This window comes from Macaca thibetana, chromosome 6 (genome assembly GCF_024542745.1).
Source record: "Macaca thibetana thibetana isolate TM-01 chromosome 6, ASM2454274v1, whole genome shotgun sequence".
NCBI classification, from domain to species: domain Eukaryota; kingdom Metazoa; phylum Chordata; class Mammalia; order Primates; family Cercopithecidae; genus Macaca; species Macaca thibetana.
The window spans coordinates 32,177,138-32,184,738 of record NC_065583.1 but is presented as its reverse complement, the minus strand read 5'-3'; positions in this window follow the sequence as shown (position 1 = coordinate 32,184,738).

Sequence of the window (7,601 nt, the reverse complement as noted above, 5' to 3'; positions counted from 1 at the left end):
ATATTGTCTATTCAAACAATAAATACTATTTGTAAATGAAAACATAAATTGCTGCTACCATATGCTGTGGATCACTTCATTTTCTCTCTTTCTCTCCCTCTGGAGGCTGGGCCCAAGAGGCCTTACCTTTGAGTCAATAAGGTCACCTAGAAGTGAGTCATGTCTTACCCCTCTAAGGCTCAAACAGCCACAGTCTCTGCATCTGCGTACGTGTGTGTGTGCGTGTGTGTCTGTGTGTATGAGGGAGGGATTGTTTTCCCCTTTCCTTCCTCAGCAGCAAGTTACCTAACCCCTTTATTGTACAAATAGAAAAACTGAGGTCCAATCGTCCACCCAATGTCACCCAGTAAGTCATCCTCTGAGTGGCTCTGAATCAGCCTCTGGGCTTTGACTTAGGCTGTTCCCTTTGCTTCAGTGTCCTTCTCTGCCATTTTTACTCTTCAGGTCTCAGTGCATGGCTTCCAAGAAGCTTCCCAGATCCCCCAGTAGAAAATGAGATTTCAGCGTGCCCTATGCATCCCTGTGGCTCCGTACAAGTTAGCAATTGGCTCTTTACCAACCTGCCTTGCCCAACAGAGGGTGGACGTTCCCTGAAAGCAAGGACTTGGTCTTTGTCTCTGGAGCCCCAGGCCTAGTTCAGTGTGAAGCCTAGAACTTCAGTGTTTAAGACCTGAATAAATAAATGAATAAATGCATGAGTGCATTAATTCCTCCATCTTCCGAAACCCTCTTGTTTCACTGAACCCTCTCATATCACTTAACATTGTCTTCCTTATAATGTAATTATTTCTGGGCATACTGCAGTGGACACCTTCTTCCTACCTCCCTCCCTTTCTTCCTCTCTTCCTCCCTTCCTTCCTTCTTTCCTTCCTTCCTCCAGAATGTATTCTCAGACAGACAGAGATTCTGAGAACATTATTTGAGCCCCTGGGTCCAGCCATACCTAAAGCTGAACTACCCATGGACTTTTCAGTCACATGAGCCAAAGAGCTCCACTTTGTTTTGAAGCCACTAAGAGTTGAGTTTCCATTCTTCTCTGAAAAAGAGTGTTGAGGAATGTAGTGAATTGGGAACTGATCATAATCCTACAAGACACAATGCCAAACACAATAACTCTGAATGTTGAAATCCTGAAAAATCAAAATCCTGAAAATAGAATTCTGAAAAAATCATTTAAAAATGCGTTAAAAGATATTTATTTATAGATTTAAAGGGAATTTAATTGAGAAACATATCAAAACATGTCAGGACACTTTACAGACCACTTTACACAGTAAGATAGGCAATAAAGACATACACATTTTTGCAAGATAAACACTCAGGTACACTAAAAACAGTCGCGCGAGTCTCACAGTTTTGCGCAGATGAACTGTGTTCATGAAGAAATAGGTCAAAAAGAGAAATGTACAAATGCATATCACTATGGTTGTTAATTGTGTGTGCCCAACTTTCTAACTGTGGCCATCTGAAATACCATGACAAACAATCTAAGTTTTTTGACAAGATCAATAAAAAAACTGCAATGGGTCACCACTGCAAATACAGTCACCCAAAGAACCGAGATCTTGAGAAATTTTATCTTTCACAAATGCACATGTACAAAAAGGACTTCTCTTCATTTATTGAGGAAGTTTCAATGCCTCTACATACACGCATTACGCTTACAAAGTCCACGTTGTGATAATGCACTTTTGTGGAGTCAGATTTGCAAAAACACATGAAACTAATTAGGATTCTCTAAAAGTCTTTGCAGAATTCCAGTATTGGAAATGATGTGAAGATGATATGAAAACTGTATTACAGGGATAGATTGTGGACAATTACACAGAGATAGTCCATAAGAGCTGGCCAACTTTCACAATCATTCACTATATTTTGAAGTCTTGCATGAAGATGAAAAGCTGTTTTGTTCTTTTAGCGTATGGCTCTGCTTGGAGAATACGTCACACTCATTTTCTACGTGGCGCTGCTCTTTCTGAAACTCCTCTGTGATTCTATATGCATAGCCATGAGCCTTCCCTATTAAATGTTCCCATCTTTTTTTTAACTTTTGTTTTAGGTTCAGGGGTACAGGTGCAAGTTTGTTATATAGGTAAATTTAGCATCACAGGGACTTTGTGTACAGATTATTTCATCACCCAAGTAACAAGCATAATATCTGATAGATACATTTTTTTATCCTCTCCCTCCTCCTACCCTTCACCCTCAGGCAAGCCCCAGTGTTTGTTGTTCCCTTCTTTGTTTCCATGTGTTCTCAGTGTTTAGCTTCCACTTATAAGTGAGAACATGTGGTATTTGATTTTCTGTTCCTGCATTAGTTCTCTTAAGATAATGACCTCCAGCTCCATCCATGTCGCTGCAAAGGACATGATCTCTTTTTTTTAATGGCTGCATAGTATTCCATGGTGTATATGGGCTACATTTCCTTTATCCAGTCTGCCATTGATGGGCATTTAGGTTGACACCATGTCTTTGCTACTGTGAGTAATGCTGCAGTGACACTGCAATGATGCATGTGTCTTTATAGAACTATTTATATTCCAAATTTTCCCATCTTCTGCACCATGTTTTTATGGTGTTTTTGGCTCACAGAAATTCATTCCACATCCACTCATATACAGACCACAGATGTGGTGGAAATAATGCTGGTGATTGAACAACAACACCATTATGTAAGTGTCTTCTTATCCTACTGTGCACATAATTACTTCTGAACCAGTCAGTGATTTCACTGGCTTCTTCAGGCAAATGCGACTTTAATTCATTAAACGCTCCTTAAATGTTATCAACTGGAAGGAATGCCAATGCAGTCAAATGACGCATTTTTATTTTTTAATTACTTTTTATTTTTATTCTTTTGAGAAGGAGTCTCGCTCTGTTGCCCAGGCTGGAGTGCAATGGTGCAATCTCAGCTCACTGCAACCTCTACCTCCCAGGTTGAAGCAATTCTCATACCTCAGCCTCCTGCATAGCTGGGACTACAGGTATGTGCTACCATGCCCAGCTAATTTTTGTATTTTTATTACAGATGGGGTTTCACCATGTTGGCCAGGCTGGTCTTGAACTCCTGGCCTCAAGTGATCCATCTGCCTCGGCTTCCCAAAGCGCTGGCATTACAAGTACTGGGATTACTGGGCCACCACACCCGGCCCGCAGTTTTAAACTGAAGTTGTTGTTGTTGCCGTATCTTGTGGCCAATCCACTCATCTGAATTTTCTGCCAAATGCAGTGGGCTGAATGAAAAAACTAAACTGTATTGCTAAGACCTTGAAATTCACTTTTAGAAGCTTGATCACACCTAATTCCAAATCTGTCAGTATGGTTTGAGGATTCAGTTGAAACCCATTTTCTTTTGCAAAGTTCACAAAATCTTCAAATCAGTGTTGATAAAGTGCTTCACTTTTTCCAGTCATTAATATACACAGAAGCAGATACATTCCAGAAATTTCAGATCTAACAGGGACATGAATTGTATATAGTTGATCTTTTAAGAAAAAAAAAAAAAAAAAAAAAAAAAAAACAGGACATTTTGAAAGTGCCATTCATTGGCCAAAGTGAAGCATGTGCTAGTTTTTCTGTTAGATTTATAGTTAATATAAAAAGTCTATCTTCGTTAACAGTCAAACCCCTTATCGAGAATAGTTTGGCTGGGTGCAGTGGCTCTGTTATTTCAGCACTTCAGGAGGCTGAGGCAGGTAGAACGCTTGAGTCCAGGAGTTTGAGACCAGCCTGGGCAACATGGAGAAATCCCATCTCTACAAAAAATACAAAAAATGTAGCCAGGCTCAGTGGTGTATGCTTGTAGTTCCAGAAGGCAGAGGTGGGAGGATCACCTGAGCCTGGGAAGTTGAGGCTGCAGTGAGCCATGATCGCACCATTACACTCCAGCCTGGGTGACAGAGCGAAACCCTGACTCAAAAAAAATAAAAAGAAAAGAAAGAATAGTTCACCATGTAATGTGCTTTGTAACACTGGAGGAAAAACACCTCGATATCAGCAAATGCCTTTGGTTCAGAAGGTCGCTGAACTGGTCGAACTCTTCTCATTCTCTGACGAAGGGCGTTTTTTTAAGGCAAGCATGGCGCTATATGGGAAGGGGAGAAGTTGTACCCAATTGAATAATTTGGCAGGAGAGCGTTCTTGTATTTTTCACCTGTGTCTTCACTTCTTTGATATTTGAAATACTCGCCGCACTTGTACTTGGAGAGTGGTTGTGGTCTACACATTCTGCAAGTGTATGTTGTCCATTTGAGTGGTTATTGCTCAGCCATTGCAATTAAGTGATATTCTGGCTTTTGCAGCACCAATAATAACTCATTTTTAATCTTTTTTTTTTTTTTTGAGATGGAGTTTTGCTTTCACCCAGGCTGGAGTACAGTGGTGTGATCTCTGCTCACTGCAACCTCCACTCCTTGGGTTCAAGCAATTCTCCCACCTCAGCCACCTGAGTAGCTGGGATTATAGGTGCCCGCCACCAGGCCTGGCTAATTTTTGTATTTTTAGTAGAGACAGGGTTTCGCCATGTTGGTCAGGCTGGTGTCAAACTTCTGACCTCAGGTGGTCCACCCGCCTTGGCCTCCCAAAGTGCTAGGATTACAGGCATGAGCCACCGCAGCTGGCCCATTTTTAAACTTTTATTTTTTACCTTAAGTAGCCTTGTACACTTCACTATCACAGCCTTTTTGTGAGGGAACAATTTCACAGATCTCTTTCATTGTGTTGTAAGAAATATGAATGAACATAATGAAAAGAAATGCTATTCTGTTTCCCTAGTACCAAATCTGTATTAGTCAGGGTTCTCTAGAGAGATAGAACCCATTGGATGTGCATGTAGATGTATGAGAGATTTATTAGGGGGATCGACTCACATGATTACAGTGGCTGAGAAGTCTCGCAACAGGCCGTCTACAAGCTGGAGATCCTGGGAGGCTGGTAGCATGACTCAGGCGGAAAGCCCCAGGACCCAGGGGCCACTGGTGTAAGTCCTAGAGTCCAAAGGCTGGCAAAGCTGGAGTTCTGATGCTCAAGGCAGCAGAAATGTCTGTCCCAGCTCTCAGAGAGAGACCAATTGCCTTCTGTATTTGTTTTCTCCTGGCCCCCTGCCTATTAGATGATGCCCACCAACACTGAGGGCAGATCTTCCCCACCTATTTCACTCAGACCCACACACAGATCTCCTCTAGAAACATCCTCACACACACCCAAAATAATGCCGTATTAGGTTTCTAGATAGCCCTTCATCCAGTCAAGTCGATACCTAAAATTAAGTCCATAAGTCCACCCCTTGTCAAGTCGGCCCCAAGACACACCTCCAGAAACCATACCCAGTTTCCAAATAAAGACAACAACAAGGTAATAGCTCTGCCTAACATGATGAAACCATCCCGTGATTGTGATTTTAGGGATTTTAGATATTAGGGATTTAGACTTTAGGGATTTTAATCTTTTGGGACTTTAACATTCAGGATTATCATGTTTGAGATTATATCTTTCAAGATGATGATCCAAACTCCAGTGAACTAACACTTCCCCTTAACTGTATCGGAAAGGGTCTGATTTCCCTTCCTAGCTACCTGGGTGCTGAGCACAGCACTCTGTACATAATAAACACTCATATGTTTTTGAGAAAAGAGAGCAGCAGACTCAGGCACAGCCCTTACAGAGCTAGTGATAGAGGAGGGCAGACCCAGGCAGAACAATTCTTTACTGTATTAGTCCGTTTTCTCGCTGCTGATAAAGACATACGCCAGACTGGGCAATTTACAAAACAAAGAGGTTATTGGGGCTGGGCCCAGTGGCTCACGCCTGTAATCCCAGTACTTTGGGAGGTTGAGGTGGGCAGATCATCTGAGGTCAGGAGTTCGAGACCAGCCTGGCCAACATGGAGAAACCCCATCTCTACTAAAAATACAAAAATTAGCCGGGCATGGTGGCAGGCACCTGTAATCCCAGCTACTCAGGAGGCTGAGGCAGGAGAATCACTTGAACCTGGGAGGCAGACTTTGCAGCCAAGATGTCGCCACTGTATTCCAGCCTGGGTGACAGAGCGAGACTCAATCTCAAAAAAAAAAAAAAAGAAGAAGTTATTGGACTCACAGTTCCACGTGGCTGGGGAGGCCTCACAATCATGGCAGAAGGTGGAAGGCACTTCTTACGTGGCAGCAAGAGAGAAGAGAGCTTGTGCAGGGAAACTCCCCTTTTTAAAACTATCAGATCTCGTGAGACTCATTCGCTATCATGAGAACAGCATGGGAAAGACCTGGCCCCATGATTCAATTATCTCCCACCGGGTCCTTCCCACAACACATGGGAACTATGGGAGCTACAAGACAAGATTTGAGTGGGGACAGAGCCAAGTCATATCACTCCCTTAACATTCTCCAGGGCCCTGCCCGGGTGCTGTCAGGTGGGCAGAGAGTAGCAACCCTGTTCACAGCTGGGGCATCAGGGATCTCAGCCACACAGCAAGTTAGTGGCACAACTGGGCCAAAGGCTTGGCCTCCTGATTCAGTTCCCTTCTAAATCCTTTACCTATCATCCAAGAATAATGCTGGGTTTGGACTGCACATGCACACAATTGCACACAATACTCTGGACATAAACAAGAAAAATGGTAGTGGTGGGAAGTTGGTCATGGTTGGGAGAAGACAATTACCTTTTTTTTTTTTTTTTTTAATCTCAGTAAGAAATAACAAAGAAACAAATTTGAGTGGGTGGGACAGCCTTGTGGAACAAATTTGCGAAGTTAGTTCCCAGCATGTGGCACAAGGTTCCTAACTGTGTTGACTGTGAGCACTACCATGTTTGTTGAGTGAATTGTGGACGGTGGGGTTTTGTGTTAGGTGGATTTGATTAGCTGTGGCTGTCACCCTATAGTTAATAATAGGGTCGGGGCTCCTCCAGTCCTCACCTCCTGGTTTCTGAGGACAGTGCTGTTTCTAATACCCCAGAGGCATGTGCTCAGTGGCAGGAATTTTTGCCAGCTGCAAAATGACCAGGGCAGGGTGGCAGACAGAGGATGTTGGATTTAGGTCAGGGATTTGGTGGATTGATGCTGCATCCATTCCAACCTTCGTTACTGCAGAGCCTTGTAAGCTAAAAGCTACATTTCCCAGATTTCCTAGGGTTCTGGAGGGAGGTTACCTTCCTGTTTCTTCACAGTGGCTACTGGCAAGCACCCCATATGAGTTTGTCCACATCAGTGGTCCCTTACCCATGTTAAGCATTGAACTACGTCCCCCATCCCCAAATTTCTATGTTTAAGTCCTAATCCCCAACACCTCAGAATTTGACATTATTTGGAAACGGGGTTGCCGCAGATGTAATTAGTTAATATGAGCTCAGACTGGAGTAGGGTGGGCCCCTAATCCAATATGACTTATAAAAAGAGGACCTTTGGAAACAGCACATGCAGGGAAAACACCACGTGAAGATGAAGGCAGAGATCAGGGTGATACATCTACAAGCCAAGAAATACCAAAGATTGCCAGCAAGCCACTAGAATCCAGGAGGCTTGGAACAGATTCTCTCTCACAGCCTTAGAAGGAGCCAGTTCTGCTGACACTTATCTCGGACTTCTAGCCTCCAGAACTGTGAGATAA